This window comes from Choloepus didactylus, chromosome 1, assembly GCF_015220235.1.
Source record: "Choloepus didactylus isolate mChoDid1 chromosome 1, mChoDid1.pri, whole genome shotgun sequence".
Classification (NCBI taxonomy): domain Eukaryota; kingdom Metazoa; phylum Chordata; class Mammalia; order Pilosa; family Megalonychidae; genus Choloepus; species Choloepus didactylus.
Genome location: NC_051307.1, coordinates 56,902,987 through 56,922,023, shown reverse-complemented (window position 1 = coordinate 56,922,023; position 19,037 = coordinate 56,902,987). Strand labels below are relative to the sequence as shown.

At 36.2% G+C, this 19,037-nt stretch overlaps 1 pseudogene; it reads left to right on the top strand.

The window, feature by feature from the left end:
- The first annotated feature begins 8,979 nt into the window (after nt 1-8,979).
- Nucleotides 8,980-12,919, top strand: LOC119510416 (annotated as a pseudogene).
- Nucleotides 12,920-19,037: the final 6,118 nt, after the last annotated feature.

Genomic DNA, 19,037 nt, shown 5'->3' with positions numbered 1-19,037 from the left:
TTGTAAATAATGCTGCTATGAACATTGGCATGCAGATACCTGTTCGTGTCACTGCTTTGCAATCTTCCAGGTATATACCGAGAAGTACGATCACTGGATCGAAGGGTATCTCTATATATAGTTTTCTAAGGAACAGCCAGAACAATGAAAAAGAGTTCCAATTTCTCCACATCCCCTCCAGCATTTGTAGTTTCCTGTTTGTTTAATGGCAGCCATTCTAATTGGTGTGAGATGGTATCTCATTGTGGTCTTAATTTGCATCTCTCTAATAGCTAGTGAAGCTGAACATTTTTTCATGTGTTTCTTGGCCATTTGTATTTCCTCTTCAGAGAACTGCCTTTTCATATCTTTTGCCCAATTTATAATTGGGCTGCCTGTACTATTGTCATTGAGTTGTAGGATTTCTTTACATATGCAAGATATCAGTCTTTTGTCAGATACATGGTTTCCAAGATTTTTTTCCCATTGAGTTGGCTGCCTCTATATCTTTTTGAGAAATTCCTTTGAGGTACAGAAACTTCTAAGCTTGAGGAGTTTCCATTTATCTATCTTTTCTTTTGTTGCTTGTACTTTGGGTGTAAAGTCTAGGAAGTGGCCGCCTAATACAAGGTCTTGAAGACATTTTCCTACATTATCTTCTAGGAGTTTTATGGTACTTTCTTTTATATTGAGATCTTTGGTCCATTTTGAGTTATTTTTTGTGTAGGGTGTGAGGTAGGGGTCCTCATTCATTCTTTTGGATATGGATATCCAACTCTCCCAGCCCCAATTGTTGAAAAGACCATTATGACCCAGTTCAGTGACTTTGGGGGCCTTATCAAAGATCAGTCAGCTGTAGATCTGGGGGTCTCTCTCTGAATTCTCAGTTCAATTCCATTGATCTGTATGTCTATCTTTGTGCCAGTACCATGCTGTTTTGACAACTGTAGCTTTATAATAAGCTTCAAAGTCAGGGAGTATAAGTCCTATCACTTTTTTTTTCTTTTTTAGAGTGTCATTAGTAATTCGAGGGATCTTCCCTTTCCAAATAAATTTGATAACTAGCTTTTCCAAGTCTGCAAAGTAGGTTGTTGGAATTTTGATTGGGATTGCATTGAATCTGTAGATGAGTTTGGGTAGAATTGACATCTTAATGACATTTAGCCTTCCTATCCATGAACATGGAATATTTTTCCATCTTTTAAGGTCCCCTTCTATTTCTTTTAGTAGAGTTATGTAGTTTTCTTTGTATAGGTCTTTTACATCTTTGGTTAAGTTTATTCCTAGGTACTTGATTTTTTTAGTTGCTATTGAAAATGGTATCTTTTTCTTGAGTGTCTCTTCAGTTTGTTCATTTCTAGCATATAGAAACATTATTGACTTATGTGCATTAATCTTGTATCCTGCTACTTTGCTAAATTAGCTCTAGTAGCTCTGTCGTCGATTTCTCGGGGTTTTCCAGATATAAGATCATATCATCTGCAAACAATGACAGTTTTACTTCTTCATTTCCAATTTTGATGCCTTTTATTTCCTTGTCTTTCCAGATTGCCCTGGCTAGCACTTCCAGCACAATGTTTAATAACAGTGGTGATAGCGGGCATCCTTGTCTTGTTCCTGATCTTAGAGGGAAGGCTTTCAGTCTCTCACCATTGAGTACTATGCTGGCTGTGGGTTTTTCATATATTCTCTTTATAATATTGAAGAAGTTTCCTTCAATTCCTACCTTTTGAAGTGTTTCTATCAAAAAGGGATGTTGGATTTTGTCGAATGCTTTTTCAGCATCTACTGAGATGATCATTTGATTTTTCCCTTTTGATTTATTAATGTGTTGTAATACATTGATTGATTTTCTTATGTTGAACCATCCTTGCATGCCTGGAATGAACCCCACTTGGTCATGGTGTATGATTTTTTTAATGTATCTTTGGATTCGATTTGCAAGTATTTTGTTGAGGATTTTTGCATCTATATTCATTAGGGAGATTGGCCGGTAGTTTTCCTTTTTTGTAGCATCTTTGCCTGGTTTTGGTGTTAGATTGATGTTAGCTTCATAAAATGTGTTAGGTAGTGTTCCATTTTCTTCAACGTTTTGAAAGAGTTTAAGTAAGATTTGTGTCAGTTCTTTTTGGAAAGTTTGATAGAATTCCCCTGTGAAGCCATCTGGCTCTGGGCATTTATTTGTAGGAAGCTTTTTGATGACTGATGGGATCTCTTTGCTTGTGATTGGTTTGTTGAGGTCTTCTATTTCTTCTCTGGTCAGTCTAGGTTGTTCATATGTTTCCAGGAAATTGTCCATTTCCTCTATATTATCCAGTTTGTTGGCATACAGTTGTTCATAGTACCCTCTTATAATTTTTTTAATTTCCTCAGGATCTGCAGTAATGTCACCTTTCTCATTCATTATTTTGTTTATATGGATCTTCTCTATGTTTGATTTTGTCATTCTAGCTAGGGGCTTGTCAATCTTGTTGATCTTCTCAAAGAACCAACTTTTGGTGTTATTTATCCTCTCTATTGCTTTTCTTTTTTGTTCTCTATGTCATTTATTTCTGCTTTAATCCTTGTTATTTCTTTTCTTCTACTTGGTTTAGGACTGGTTTGTTGTTCATTTTCTAGCTTCTTCAGTTGATCCATTAGTTCTTTGATTTTGGCTCTTTATTCCTTTTTAATATATGCATTTAGTGCTATAAATTTCCCCCTCAGTACTGCTTTTGCTGCATCCCATAGGTTTTGGTATGTTGTATTCTCATTTTCATTCATCTCTATATTTTTAGCAATTTCTCTTGCTCTTTCTTCCTTAACCCACTGATTGTTTAGGAGTGTGTTGTTGAACCTCCAGGTATTTGTGAATTTTCTAAGTCTCTTAGGGTTATTGACTTCTAATTGTATTCCATTGTGGTCAGAGAATGAGCTTTGAATAATTTCAATCTTTTTAAATTTATTAAGACTTGTTTTATGTCCCAGCATATGATCTATTCTAGAGAAAGTTCTGTGAGCACTAGAGAAGTATGCGTATCCTGATGATTTGAGGTGTAATGTTCTGTATATGTCTGTTAAATCCAATTCATTTATCAGATTGTTTAGGTTTTCAATTTCCTTATTGGTCTTCTGTCTGGTTGATCTATATATAGGAGAGAGTGATGTGTTGAAGTCTCCCACAATTATTGTGGAAACATCAATTGCTTCCTTTAGTTTTGCCAGTGTTTCTGTCATGTATTTTGTGGCACCTTGATTGGGTGCATAAACATTTATGATTGTTATTTCTTCTTGTTGAATTGCCCCTTTTATTAGTATGTAGTGACCTTCTTTGTCTGTCAAAACATCCCTGCATTTAAAGTCTATTTTATCTGAGATTAATATTGCTATACCTGCTTTCTTTTGGCTGTAGCTTGCATGAAATATTTTTTCCATCCTTTCACTTTCAATTTCTTTGTGTCCCTATGTCTAAGATGAGTCTCTTGTAGGCAGCATATTGACAGTTCATTTTTTTTTATCCATTCTGCAAATGTATATGTTTTAATTGGTGAGTTTAATCCATTTACATTCAATGTTATAACCATGAAGGCATTTCTTGAATCAGCCATCTTATCCTTTGGTTTATGTTTGTCATATACATTTTTCTGTCTCTCTATTAATATCCTTTAACGTACCCATACTGAATCTCTTTAGTACTGAACCTTTCTCCAAGTTTCTCTCTCCTTTCTTTGTTTCTCTGTCTGTAGGGCTCCCTTTAGTGTCTCCAGCAGGGCAGGTCTCTTGTTAGCAAATTCTCTCAGCATTTGTTTGTCTGTGAAAAATTTAAGCTCTCCCTCAAATTTTAAGGAGAGCTTTGCTGGATAGAGTATTCTTGGTTGGAAATTTTTCTCACTCAGAATTTTAAATATGTCATGCCACTGCCTTCTCGCCTACATGCTGGCTGCTGTGTAGTCACTACTTAGTCTTATGCTGTTTCCTTAGTATGTGGTGAATTTATTTTCTCTTGCTGCTTTCAGAACTTGTTCCTTCTTTTCCGTATTTGACAGTGTGATCAGAATATGTCTCAGGGTGTGTTTATTTGGATTTATTCTATTTGGAGTTCACTAGGCATTTATGATTTGTGTATTTATGGTGTTTAGAAGATTTGGGAAGTTTTCCCCAACAATTTCTTTGAATTCTCTTCCTAGACCTTTACCCTTTTCTTCTCCTTCTGGATCACCAATGAGTCTTATATTTGGACGTTTTATATTGTCTATCATATACCTGAGGTCCATTTTGATTTTTTTTATTTTTTTCCCAATTCTTTCTTTTGTGCTTTCATTTTCCATTCTGTCATCTTCCAGGTCACTGATTTGTTGTTCAGCTTCCTCTAGTCTTGTACTATGAGTATCCAGAATCTTTTCAATTTGGTCAACAGTTTCTTTAATTTCCATAAGATCATCTATTTTTTTTTTGTTTAGTCTTGCAATTTCTTCTTTATGCTCTTCTAGGATCTTCTTGATGTCCTTTATATCCTTTTCCATGCTCTTCTTGATGTCCTTTATATCCCATGCCATGATCTCATCATTCATCTTTAGTTCTTTGATTAGTTGCTCTAGGTACTGTATCTCTTTTGATCTTTTGATTTGGGTGCTTGGGCTTGGGTTATCCATATCGTCTGGTTTTTTCTTATGCTTTAAAATTTTCTTTCTTTTTTTTTTTTTTGCCTCTTGACATTTGCTTCACTTGATAGGGTTCTTTCAGGATTTGTAGACCAATTGAAGTCCTTATCTCTTATTTGTCACATCTACAGCTTCGTGGAGTACACTTTTTCTGACTAACCAGCAGGTGTCATCCACGAGCCACCTGTTCCCCTCAAGCCAGTTCTCCCCCACTTTGCCTCTGTGGTGAGTGGGGGAGTAAGTCTTGTGGGGTCCAACTGGTGTACCGAGCTTGCATATGTAGTTGGTATTGCCCGCCCTGTGTATGGAGCATGTGTCTGGGTGGTCAGGGAGGGGGGTGGCTCTAACAATCAAATTTCCCTGGTGTTCCTGGAGTTTTAAAGCTTAAATCATTAACTCTTAGCACATATCTCTATATCTACATTACATGTATGTTTGTATATATGTATATATGTATGTATGTATGTATGTATGTATGTATGAATACAGGTAGACAGACAGACAGACATGGACTTCCTCAATATTCCTAACTTTAATCTCAATTACACGTGTATATCACTGTATTTTTGCTCATCTCTATTTCCTTTCTCTCTTTACTATGTCCCATATTTGTACATAATAAAAAATAACCTACATTCACTAATTTTGCATTATCTAACTCATTGCCTTTTTATGGTTGATTGTGTGCTTATTTTAAAGATGACTATATTTGAGAATACAGTTAGAATGAATTGGTGGCATGGAAGTATTTTTGTGTAAGACTAACTTTGCTGTGTTTTTTACATTCATTCATTTGACAAATAAATATTGGATGTCTATTTGTCAGATATTGTTCTAGGTAATTGGGAATAAAAGAGAAGTGTCTGCTCTCAGTGAACTTACATTCCAGGTAGAGAGGCAAACAATAAGCAGGTAGAGAAAAGTATATACTGTATCATCCCTTTGTAAAATACTATTATTATAAAATATGATAACACTCCACAAAGTACTGGAAAGAAATAAAGAAAGCAGGAAAAAGTGAGATTGTTGCAACTTTCAAAAGGTTCATTGCAGAAGCCTTATCTTCTGAGGAAGTAATATTTGAGCAATTCCTTAAATAAAGCAAGGAAGTAAATATAATATGATTACCATAAAATAATTTTTAAAAATAGGGAACAGTTTTTTCCATACTTAATAAGTTTGTGACTTTTCAACTTTGCTCTAAACTCAATGTGATACTGGCAGAAGTTATTTATTTGCATTTTTGTTTTTGTTAACATTTTCCTTTTTACATTTGTGTTTCCATTTCCCAGGTCCTGAAATGGTGGCCAAGGAGGCCATTTGTACAAATCCTCGTATTCATAAAGGACTTCAAATTTTGATTTTATCTCCAAATTTACTGTCAGATTTTCAAAAATTGCTATATAACTTGTGGTAGATATTGATAGTGCTCACATGTATCCAGTTTTCTTCTTCTAGGCTCAGAGAAACTGTACTTCCTAGTTGCTCTGCAGCAGCAGGGACCTAGAACTAATTCTAGACTACAGACTGTAAGTAGAAGTAGAATGTGTCACATCTGAACCAAAGCATTAAAGAGCAGTGAGAGATCTTCTGGAGTTCCCTTCATCCACTGCAGCAAACAAGGAGGACACACATTCCTGATTCTGGAGCTACAAGTTCTTGGTACTTCTGTTAGTGTGGATTCCTAAATCTGGAGTGACAGATTTGGATAGATATTGTGAGTGAGAAATAAACCTTTGACATGTTAAACCAATTGAGAGTTTTGGTCGCATTTGTTCTTTCATTATATCTTATTGTTATTCTGAGGAATATCTTACTTTACACATGCATCTTTTTGCTGTACCTTACTGTCTGTATTATATTATAATTACTGTGTTGATGAATTATATTATATGAATAGCCCTAAACATTTTGTATTTTATTTTTCTTAAAAATTAATTTATTAAATGCTAATATTAAAACTATATCCCAACAGTTGTGTGACTTTGCATTTATTATTTATTGTAATTATAAAAACTTCAAAAACATTAGTCTTGGAATGTTCTCAATCTCTAGAGATGATGTTATTAATTTGGCCTTCCAACTCTAATCCAATGACCTAATTTTACCTTTTAGCTGATGGAGCTAAATTTTTATACTATAGAACTCTACCTTTTTTTTTTTTTTGATTCTTCTAGTCAGTTTTTCTGCTTCTCAGTTTATTTCTTAGGCTTTTATTTATTTTCTACATTTGTTGACATTTAACTCACCTATATTTCAATTCCTCTGCATTGATTAGATTTTCAGATAAATTAACCTTCCAATAGTTGGGTAATTTAAGAAGGCTAGAAATGTAATGAAACTTCCTCCTAATTTTTTAATGCAATATAGCAATAACTATAAAAATTAAAATAAAAAATTTCACTCTTAGAAAGTTAGGCCATAAAAATGAATACACTGTGTGCAAGGATATTAGCTTTGTCTATAACTCTTTGATGCTGGAACCAAATGTGAGGATGCCCATGGTTACATATATAACCTTCTGGGCCCTAAGACATAGGCCACCTTATATGTGGAAAATTCTATTTATATTGAGAAGCCCTAGCTATTGAGGCTCAGCTAGAAATCTAGCTGAAATATATAAGCTATTGCTGCATAATGTAGTGGTGACATGATGACAAGGACTAGAGTTAGGATACTGTTCTGGTCTGCTACAGCTGCCAGAAATGCAAAATACCAGAAATGGATTGGCTATTATAAAGGGAATTTATTAGGTTGCAAATTTACAATTCCAAGGCCATAAAAGTGTCCAAACTAAGGAATACTTTCACTGAAGAAAGGCTAATGGCATCTGGGGTTCCTCTGTCACATAGGAAGGCACATGGTGATGTTGGCTGTTCTTTCTCTTCCAGGATCCTGTTTCAAAATGGCTTTCTCCAAAATATCTCTGGGTGTTTTCTCTCTAAGCACATCTCTGCTCTCTTCAAAATGTCTCTGCCTTTTATCCTCTCATAGAAGATGCCCGGAAACTAATTAAGACCCACTTTGAATCACATCTCCATGGAAGTAATCTAACCAAAATGCTCTACCCACAATTGGGTGGGTCATGTCTCCATGGAAACAATGTTATCAAAAGGTGCCACTCGTAATAGGTCTGCACCCACGAGATTGGATTAAAAGAATGTGGCTTTTGTGGGGTGCATAATAGATTCAAACCAGCCCAGATATTGTTTTAGTTTCTTAGGATGCTTAAGCAAACATCATGGGGGTCATGTTAAACAAAAGGGAACTTATTTGCTCACGGTTTTGATGCTAAAAGAAAATCCAAATCAAGACGCCATCAAGGCGATGTTTTCTTCCTGAAGAACAGTGTTCTGGGGCTGACTAATGGCAATCCTTGGTCCTTAGTTTGTCACATGGTAAGGCACATTGCAGTGTCCTGGTCTTTTCCTTCTTTTCCAGGTTACATCAATGTCCAGCCTCTTGCTCCCTATGACTTTCTCTCCTTTGTCTGAATTTCATTCTCTTACAAAGGACTCCAGTAATTTGATTAAGATCCATCTTGACTGAGATGGGACACACCCTAACTGAAGTAACCTCCTCAAAAGTTTCTACTTGCAATGCATTCACATGCACAGTAATGGATTAACTTTAAGAACATGTTTTTCTGGGACACTTTGAGCTTCAAATCACCACAAACCAGAATGGTTAGTCTTTTTTTGTATATTTTCTGGGGTACATACTTCTTCAAACCAACAGGTATTAAGTCTTTACAAGGCTGGTAAGGTCTAAATCCCCCATATTAAGGAGAGTCACTGTTCCTCTGATCAAGAAGATAGCCTCCCAACTTCCATGCTATTGTCTTAAACTCATTATTTCAGAGCTGCCTTCAAGAGGGATGCAGAAAGATTGGGGAATCATATGTCCTTTGCAATCAAAAGTATTATTTGTTTACTCTAAGTCTACAGTGTATTCTTTTCACAGGTTAATTAAACTCTGCCATTTGGGTAAGCCTGAAAGTCTTATTTTAGCAAACCCACTAGCTTAGGGGATTTATGGCTTGTATAATTCATACAATGCACAAGATCAGTAGAAGGAATGGCTGACTATTTAAAAAGTCAGATAAGAAGAAGGAAAAATATTTCCTCTCCTCCCACTTTGACAATACCACCAGATCCAAGCCAAATATATCTTTTGGCACAAAGAGGTACAGTTACACCTGGAAGATGCATGGATGGAATATAGTGGGTTGCCCAGATGACCTATTGGGATGTGACTAGTGGGAATGAAGAGAAGGAGAAAGGCAAAGTATTCAGGATGTTGCTTATCTAGTTTAAGAAAATTTGCTGAATAAAATGGACCATAACTTAATTTCCAGAGAATGAAGCTGCCAGAAGAACAGTCAATGAGTGTGATCAGGTAAACTGGAGATAGTCTCCCTCAGCTCCACTCAGAAAGGTGCAGGTGGGAGTCATCCAGAGAGAAGTTTTGGGAGACAAAATATTGGAAAGCCCAGGAGATGGAGAAAGTTTTCCTCTTCTCCTGCTTTGGGAGTGATATTTACTTATATCCTCAAGGTGAGAGGAATATGTCCCTCTTCTGAATATTTAAGGATAGTGACAATCTCTGCCTTAATTGGTGATTATTTTTGAGGGCCCACCACCGATCAAAAAGTGGGCCCTGCATTTTTGGGTAATACTGTTGCTATCACAGATAAATTGTGGACTTACTTCTACAGAGAGCTACACCATTCTGGAAGTCTATTTCTAAATGGCTTATAAAAATATGGACAGAGAGGACTGAGAAACTACCTATCATAGAGGACACACTGTTTAAAATAGATTCCTTATCCAACAAACCAATGTGATAAAATACATAAGATTTTGTCACGTCTCAACATGTTCTCCTTAGGTTCCACAGGATGCATTAATGGTGCTTTAGAAAACATATCCAATAATATTTCATGGGATCCAAAGCATAAGAAGGAGCAAAATTTATGACAGAGCTGGGAATGAAAGCCTGAATTTATGCTGAATTTATTCACTGTGATTGGCTAGGTCTGGGATTCCTGCTTTTGTGCTTCCATTTATGTCTGTTTTTGCAAAGCCTAAGTACCAGCTAGATAAAGACTGTTGAATCATTCATCAGGAACAATGAATGGTGGATTAAAGGTGATTATAATTTTTTAAAGACGATAATTTTTTTATACTTCCCCAGTGTAGAGGTAGGGTGAATACCCTCTCCCTTTTAACCTGGCAGTCATGTAATTTGGCCAATTTTGAGTCAATTTCTTTGCCATAGAACTGCATCACTTTGAGTTTATAAGTGATGGTCATGTTAGTATTAAGGGTGCAATACATTCAATTTTTGTCTTCAAGTGGAAGAATTTGCATGTTGCTTATTTCTTTAATTATAAACTTTCTTTTAGTGACATTTTATTTTTTAATTAGTTACATTAAATGTCAATTTCAATTAGTCAGGAAGTAAACACAATTATAGGAATTTTGCCTGTTTTACTCTGTCCTCCTGGAAGTGTTATAATTTGAATTAGAGTAAAAATGTATTAAATACTTAAAGTTTAACCTTTATGGGATTAATAAGTGCACGTCAACTTGTGCTGTATTCTGATTGAAAAAATATCAATAACAAGCAAAATATGTGTTTAAATTATATTTACATGTGAATTATTATAAAATACCTGGAAAGTTGTAAGGAAATCATTGTAATGTTACAGTTAGAATAATTCTTGTTTAAATATAAGTATCCATTTGTTTGAAGCTAATGACAAAAAAAATTTGATTTATTTAACTTAGGTTTGTTCCAAAGCAAAAATACCTAACAATTTTTTGTTCTAAATGGCAGGACTTCCACAAATAGTTAAAAAATAACCCTGATTTCTTAAAGAGAAAATATACTAGTTGTGCCAGTTTGGATGTATTTTGTCCCCCCAAAATGCCATTATCTTTGATGCAATCTTGTGGGAGCAGACTTATTTGTGTTGATTAAGTTGGAACCTTTGGATTAGGTTGTTTCCATGGAGATGTGACTCACCCAACTGTCAGTGATAATTTCCATGGAAGTGTGGCCCTGCCCATCCTGCATGGGCCTTGATTAGTTTACTAGAGCCCTATATAAGAGCTCAGACAGAAGGAGCAGCTGCTGCAGCTTACAGAGACATTTTGGAGATTGCCTTTGAAAGCAGACTTTTGTTAGTCTGGAGTTTGCCTGGAAGAAGCTAAGAGAATACCCCCAGATGCCTAGAGAGAAAGTCCTGGGAGAAAGCCATCTTGAAACCAGAACCCTGGAGCAGACACCAGCCATGTGCTTTCCCAGCTAACTGAGGTTTTCCGGATGCCATCAGCCATTCTTCAGTGAAGGCTCCCTATTGATGCCTTACCTTGGACACTTTATGGCCTTAGTACTGTAACTTTGTAATCAAATAAACCCCCTTTATAAAAGCCAATCCATTTTCTGGTGTTTTGCAAAATGGCAGCCTTAGCAAATCAGAACACTAGTTTCTCTGCAGTTACTTTCGTAATAAACACCAATTTAACTAGGAGATGGATATACCTGTTCTTGCTTTCGATGTATTTTTATAGTCAGTTCACATTATCCTTCCCAAGTCTCATATTTTTGATTATGTTCATAATGCTGACCTTAAGTGAATAATATGTTTTAACCACAGGAGAACATTAGAAAGTTATGACATTCTTAACTGAGAAGATATTGTGTTTTTCATCAAAATTTCAGGCATGGAAAGGTGTCAGAAGAGCAAATGCCAGAGAGTTCCTGCAATAAAAAAAAAAATCACTAGAAAACTAATCTTTAATAAAGTTGGCTCAGGAACTATTCTTCAGGGCCCATTTATTCAAATCCCATAGAAAAAGAAAGTGATGACTTGAATTTTGTGTAACTATAATAGTAACCTTTGCTTAATGTACATACAACCATCAAATGCACCATTGCATTTTATCAATTATTTCTCAATATTGATTACTAAAATTTTAAATATTCACTGGAAGGGAGATAAAAAGAATGATCACCATTCTAAAATGTTATATTCAGGGAAATGCTGCTTTTTAAGAAATTACCCTAAATTCATTTTGTTATAAAATCCTGTCTATTGGAAACACTGCTAATGTTCACTGTTCTGAGGTAATTTTATAAAATTTTATTGAGTAGTCCTGGTATTTTACTTGTATAATTGTATATTTGGCAGTATCATTCAGGGTTATATATATTAGAATAATTTTATCTCTCCATTTCTGCCTCTCTGTCCTGCTACACCCCCCACCCCCATAATGGTAGATGCTCTCTCACTTCAGATATACTTTCTCATAGTTTAAAACTCTTTTCATCAAGCAATCACCCTATTTACCCCTAATTTTTTGAAGTGTGTGATGCAATTATGAAAAGCTGAAAATAGCCTCCATACATATATTAAAAATCTGATCCTCATTTATTCCTCTTGGCAACTGAAAGTGCAATTTGGTATTTTTCTAAGCTTTCTTTTCATTGTCAAGTTTATATTGATTAGGTATATGACACTGTAGAATATAGAATCATCTTCACAGTTTTAATTATCACTTTTGCACCAGTTTAGAAGTAAGTGATATTATTTTCTACCTTAGGCTATTTTTGAATAAGTGCTAATGTTTTAAGGTAAATGTTCATCTGTGATTATTTTAAGGAACATAAGCCCCTAATACTATGAAGAATAACAATCAGAAGTAAAAAAAAATCTCCAGAACCAATATATCATACTAACTCCAAAATCTCCATGACCAATGTAAAATTGATTACTCTAAATCTTCACCATTCAAAATGGAATTATTAGCAAGATATGACAGTATAAGTTCACATTAATAGAAAATAAATACAATTAAAAATTAAGTTCCTTGGTCACAACCATCTTTCAAATGGTTAATAGCCACTTCTGGCTTTGGCTACTATATTAGACAGGGCAGAGTTAGGATATTTCCATCATCTCAGGAAGTTCTACTGGATAGCACTACTCTATCATCATTATGCAATTTAAAATCTTGAACTTTGGATGCAGCATCAAGTTTGGAACAGATAATTTTCAAAAGGAATGGCAGTATTAGTAAATAAAAGTTTAATTTATTATTAAAGTTTTAAAAATGTGTACTTTTGACTCAGCAGTGTGCCTTACTTGGCCTCTTCTACAACCAAGTCTGACAAACTCAATATGGCTAAGATTGAGAAATTCCATGAGTCAAAATTGAAGAAGACAGAAACTCAAGAGAAAAATTCACTACCTTCCAAAGATCCAACCAGAGAAACAAGCAGGTGAATCATAATGAGGGGCGCCCCACAAATATATATGCACTGTAGATTCCACAAGCATTGCCTTCTTGTTTTATTCTTTTAGCTGTTAACTTTATAAGATGCCAAGAAGTTGGATCAAGTTTAAGTGACTGTGCTGCCCCTTTTCACATAAAGAATTGAAAACTGCTGACAAGGAAAGCCATGCCTTCCTCTCCCATCTGCATTTCTGCCTGACAGGGGAGGAAAAGAACTTGCTTGTTGGTGAAGGAAGAAGCTGGGTGTGGGACAACCGTGAATCCAGAGTAAAATAAACAAACCTGATTCATGGTGCTCTACAGGCTGTAAAGTGCAGTTTAATCAGAGTAATGATTTTTTTGTTGTTGTTCAAATTATTTTAATTACTGGAATGCTCAATTTTTAAAACCTGAAAAAAAGTATGCCTTTTATTTTAGAAAATCTTAGATTTACAGAAAAGTTGTGAAGCTCATACAAAGTTCCTATATATGATTTTTCCCTGTTACTAGCGAGTTACCTTAGTATTGTGCTTTCGCTACAATTAACCAATGTTGATATGATATTATTAACTGAAGTCCATCCTTTTTCAGATTTTCTTAGTTTTAGCCCAGTGTCTTTTTTCTGTTCCAGGATTCCATGCAGGGTTCCACATTACATTTAGTCATCATGTCGCCTTAGATTTCTCTTGGTTATGACAGTTTCTCAGACTTCCCTTGCTTTTGAGGACTTTAACAGCTTTGAGGAGTGATTGTAGGATGCCCCACTATTGGGATTTGTCTGATGCTTTTCTCATGATTAGACTGGGGTTATGTGCTTTTGGAAGGAAGATTGCAGAGGTAAACTGCCATTCTCATCAATTTATATCAAGGGTATAAATCATCAACTTGACTTATCACCATTGATGTTAGCCTTGATCACCTGGCTGAAGCAGTATTTCATATTTATCCATTATAAAATTATTCATTTCACCCCCTTTTCTTTAGAAGGAAGTTACTATGCCCAGCCAAGACTTAAGAAATCAGGAGTTATGAACAACTTTTTTTGAAAGCAGAGTATCTACATTTATTATTTGTAAATATTCTTCATGGGAGATTTGTCTATATTCTGATAATATATTCACTTTTTCTAAGTGAAAGCAAAAAGCATCCACTTTAGTTTGTAATGGCTCTCTACTTTCTTGAAAATAATTGGCCTATTAGACCCTGAGAATTTATTTATAAGGGATACAGCTGATTCTATGAATCTCAAACATGTGAATGTGGAAATATTTGCACAATTCTCTGCCATTGTTTTCTGGATCACAGTTCTACTGGAACTCATTTATTTATTCAACTACTTAAATATTTATTGAGTCCCCATTATATGCCAGAAATACTTTCAGGTTTTGGAAATATCTAAAAACAACAATAGAAAAAAATTCTGCCCTAATAGAACTTATTATTGTGGGAGTACAGACTAGAAATAAGTATAATATAATCTGTCAGACGGTATTAAGTGCTATGGAGAGCATAAGTCAGAGAACCTATAAGGAGTTTTGGGGTTCCGTTTTAAACAGTGTGTGATAAAGTAACATTTGTATAGAGAATCAATTAAAGTGATGGAGGGCACCCAGGACTATCTGGAGAAAGTATTTTGTGCAGAGAGAACAGCAATGAAAAAGCCCCAGGATGTTCTAGTATCAGCAAGGTGAAAGTGTGGCTACAAGAATATAAGAAAAGGGGAAAAAATGAAGTCAGGGTGGTGGTGGGGGAACACTAGATCTTGTGGGCCTTTAGACAATTGTGAGAATTTTGGACTTAAATTTGGGGAAGTTGGGAGACCATTGGATGGTTTTGAGCAGAGGGAGATGTGATCTGGCTTACATTTTACAGGATTACTATGACTTTTGGTTGGTATTTAAATGTATGGGTGGCAGAGATATCAGTTTGGAGACTATTGCAACAATTTAGGCTAGAAATGATTGTGGCTTTAACCTAGGCTTATCATGATATGTCATGCTTGGCCTGGGTGATTCCCAGTTTATACCTATCTTCCTGGCAAATTATAACTAGTGTCTCATCCCTGAAAGTGTACCAGTTAGGACAATAAATTTCAAGGTTATCTTGTATAGACTAGGGTGGTAGTGTTGGAGGTGGTAAGAGCTGGTCATGTTTGTGTATGTTTTGGAGGTGATACCAAAAGGATAGGCTAATGGCTTTAGGGAAAGCCTGAGAGAGAGAGAGAGAGAAAAGGGTCAGGAATAACTTTTGGACTTTTTAGACCCAGCAACTGAAAGTATAAATTTTCCATTAATCAAGATTGTGATATTTATGTGAAGAGCAGGATGGGTAACAATTTTAATCATGTTGAATTTGAGATGTTCATAAGGGAGCTAGATAAGCAGTTGTGTATATTTGTTATGTTCAAGAGTAAAGGGGTTCATTGGAGATATAAATTTTTCACTATTGTGTAGTGGAGTGGAAAGAGAAACATTGGGATTGATCAAAGGAAGAACTGAAGGAGAGTAATTGAAACCTGGAATAGAGATACCACTTTCAAGGAGTTTTGTTATAAGATATTAATAATAGTTACTTCATAGGGTTTTAATGGATATTAAATGTTCTCACAAGAGTGCCATTGTATTGGAAGAGTTATCTATGTAGGTATCGATATTATGAAACATTATTACTGAAGTAAGCATTATGAAGACATTCAGAATAAGGATTTGGGAGAGGAGAAAGGAAGACTTATTCAGGCACCATAATGAGATTTGAAGGAGGTCCCTTCTTCCAAATTCAGATGTGTGGGAGAGAAAACAGTCTTAACTTGAGAGGGTCAATGGTGTACCGGTGTTCACAGGACAGAGACAGGTTTTGGTTACAAGCAAGAGGAAAGGTGAAGATATCAAAGAAGTTAAGAATGGAGCTGATTCTGGTGGTGAAGGACTCTGAATTTCAGGGGGCAGAGTGACACGAGAAGGAGTTTGGGAGAGGTGAGATTGGGAGTCAGAGCTGTATGACCCAAGACCCTTGGTGCCCAATGACTAAGCTAATGGGCAGATTGAAAAAAAAATCCTCAGTGTTACAAGGTAAGTAGCAGTTATATGGTTGTCACAGTGGTTATAACTGGAAGGAAAGCAGGGAGATTACCAGGTAAAAGCAATCCTCTCAGGCCCCTCTTCATTCTGTGTTGGAAGAATGGACACAAGCAATCATTGTCTGACTCAAGGAAATGGAATCCTAGGATCCTGACTCCCTATTGCTTTTGGGGGATATGGAGTAGACATAGTGCATCAGCACACTGCAATTTCTTCTTTATTCTGGGAGCACATCAAATTTTACAGTTGGCTCTTCATTACTGCTAATAAAGAAGCAGAGGCTGGGCACATGCATTGGAGCCCATAGGAGCCTACAAGTTTTCCAAATGTTAACTGTCTCTGTTAAATGCCACCAAATGAAATTTAATTATATGGATAATTTTATTTCCCTAAATTTGTGGATAAGGGGAGATTGTGAAGGTACAGGTGATTGATTCTCAGAAGATAATCATACATTGGAAATATGAAGGAAATCCATATTTTCCAGAGAGCTTTATATGGCAGAAAGTATTTGCCAGGTTTCAGATCTATATACCAAGAGACAAGAGGAAGGAGAATTTGGATATGTAGCAATGTGTTAATGAGTAAACTGCACAGTTATAAGAGACAAGTAGCAATTTTAACACTTACTAAAAATTGCATACACTGGGGAGAGATTTTTTAAAAAAGGGACTTTTAAGAACATTTGATATGTAATGAGCTATGTAAACCCATATTCTGTCCTTCAATAAAAAACATAGTAAAGATCTACATTATTCAAAACTTTCAGATTTTGATTGATAATGATGGGACCCAGCTCTATCACAATTTAAATGTAAATGTATTGTCTGCTTCAAGGGAAAAATTCCTGTTTGTTTTTTTTTTTTTTAAATCTCTTCATAGAATCCCTGTGTCTATCAGAGTGTTCAGCACATAACAGAATTTTATTAATATTTTAAATGAACAAATAAGTGGTTAAACCCTCTATTCTCCATTTCAAACACATGCTCCCAGAAGAAAAATTACTATTTCTAATCAAACTTTAGGTTTTTTCTGCTCAAACAGGAAACTATATATTCAACAAAGAAGTGGAACACTTAGATAAACTTTTACGTCAAACACTTAGTAGTCTCAAAAATTTCACTGAGAAGAGCTGGATACGTATAATTCTTAAGTGATTTAAAGGTGATTCCTTCTCACAGTCTTTCATTTTGCTTATTTAAAAAAGAATTTATATTTAGTTAATAATAAGATATTCTCTTCAATGACATCTTGGAAATAGCATTTTCATACAACAAAGAAAAGCCAGGTTCTAAAGTTTTTATGACATTTATTGCATTCATGAGTTTTAGAATATTAAGAAGTTGAGAATAATTTTAATACAATATGACTGTGTTACTTCATACAGGATACTTATTCTTTATGTTTAGCTTGTTTGTACCATGCATCTGTCATTATATTTCATTCAACCAAGACCTTTGAAAAAAACTGACTTTGAAAATTTCTTTTTAAATTTTGCTGACCATTTGCAATTTGATCTATTGCCATGGGGATCACCCAAAATTCGGGAAGGTGTAAACAATGCCAAATTAATTCTAAAATTCTTGATTCATGGAAAATACAGGGATGGCTTTTAATTTTGCTATATACATTTATGAGTTATTGGGAATTCTTCAGCAGTGGTGATACAAAAAATGTTCTATATCCAATAAAGAACTATAATGGGCCTATTTTCCTCACCATAATCCAAATGACTTAAAAATCTTTGCATCCTGAGATGGAAGACTGGTGAGCTGTATGTTTTAGTTACTCCTCCAGGAAAGTAGGTAGAAAGCCAGGAACTGCATGGACTGGACACCACAGAGCAATCTGTCTTTGGGCATACTTCATACAACACTCATGAAAATGTCGAACTGCTGAGATCAGCGAAATCTGTAAGTTTTTGCGGCCAGGGGACCCGCGCCCCTCCCTGCCAGGCTCAGTCCCGTGGGAGGAGGGGCTGTCAGCTCCGGGAAGGAGAAGGGAGAACTGCAGTGGCTGCTCTTATCGGAAACTCATTCTACTGATCCAGACTCCAACCATAGATAGACAGAGACCAGACACCAGAGAATCTGTGAGCAGCCAGCCCAGCAGAGAGGAGACAGGCATAGAAAAAAAAAAAACAACACGAAAAACTCCAAAATAAAAGCAGAGGATTTTTGGAGTTCTGGTGAACACAGAAAGGGGAAGGGCGGAGCTCAGGCCCTAAGGCGCATATGCAAATCCCGAAGAAAAGCCGATCTCTCTGCCCTGTGGACCTTTCCTTAATGGCCCTGGTTGCTTTGTCTCTTAGCATTTCAATAACCCATTAGATCTCTGAGGAGGACCCTTTTTTTTTTTTTTTAATCCTTTTTTCTTTTTCTAAAACAATTACTCTAAGAAGCCCAATACAGAAAGCTTCAATGACTTTCAATTTGGGCACGTCAAGTCAAGAGCAGAACTAAGAGAGCTCTGAGACAAAAGGCAGTAATTCAGTGGCTGAGAAAATTCACTAAACACCACAACTTCCCAAGAAAACGGGGGTGTCCGCTCACAGCCACCATCCTGGTGGACAGGAAACACTCCTGCCCATCGCCAGCCCCATAGCCCAGAGCTGCCTCAGACAACCCAGTGTGACGGAAGTGCTTCAAATAACAGGCACACACCACAAAACTGGGCGTGGACATTAGCCTTCCCTGCAACCTCAGCTGATTGTCCCAGAGTTGGGAAGGTAGAGCAGTGTGAATTAACAAAGCCCCATTCAGCCATCATTTCAGCAGACTGGGAGCCTCCCTACACAGCCCAGCAGCCCAGAACTGCCCTGGGGGGACGGCACTCACCTGTGACATAGCACAGTCACCCCTCAACAGAGGACCCGGGGTGCACAGCCTGGAAGAGGGGCCCACTTGCAAGTCTCAGGAGCCATACGCCAATACCAAGGACTTGTGGGTCAGTGGCAGAGACAAACTGTGGCAGGACTGAACTGAAGGATTAGACTATTGCACCAGCTTAAAAACTCTAGGATCACCAGGGAGATTTGATTGTTAGGGCCACCCCCTCTC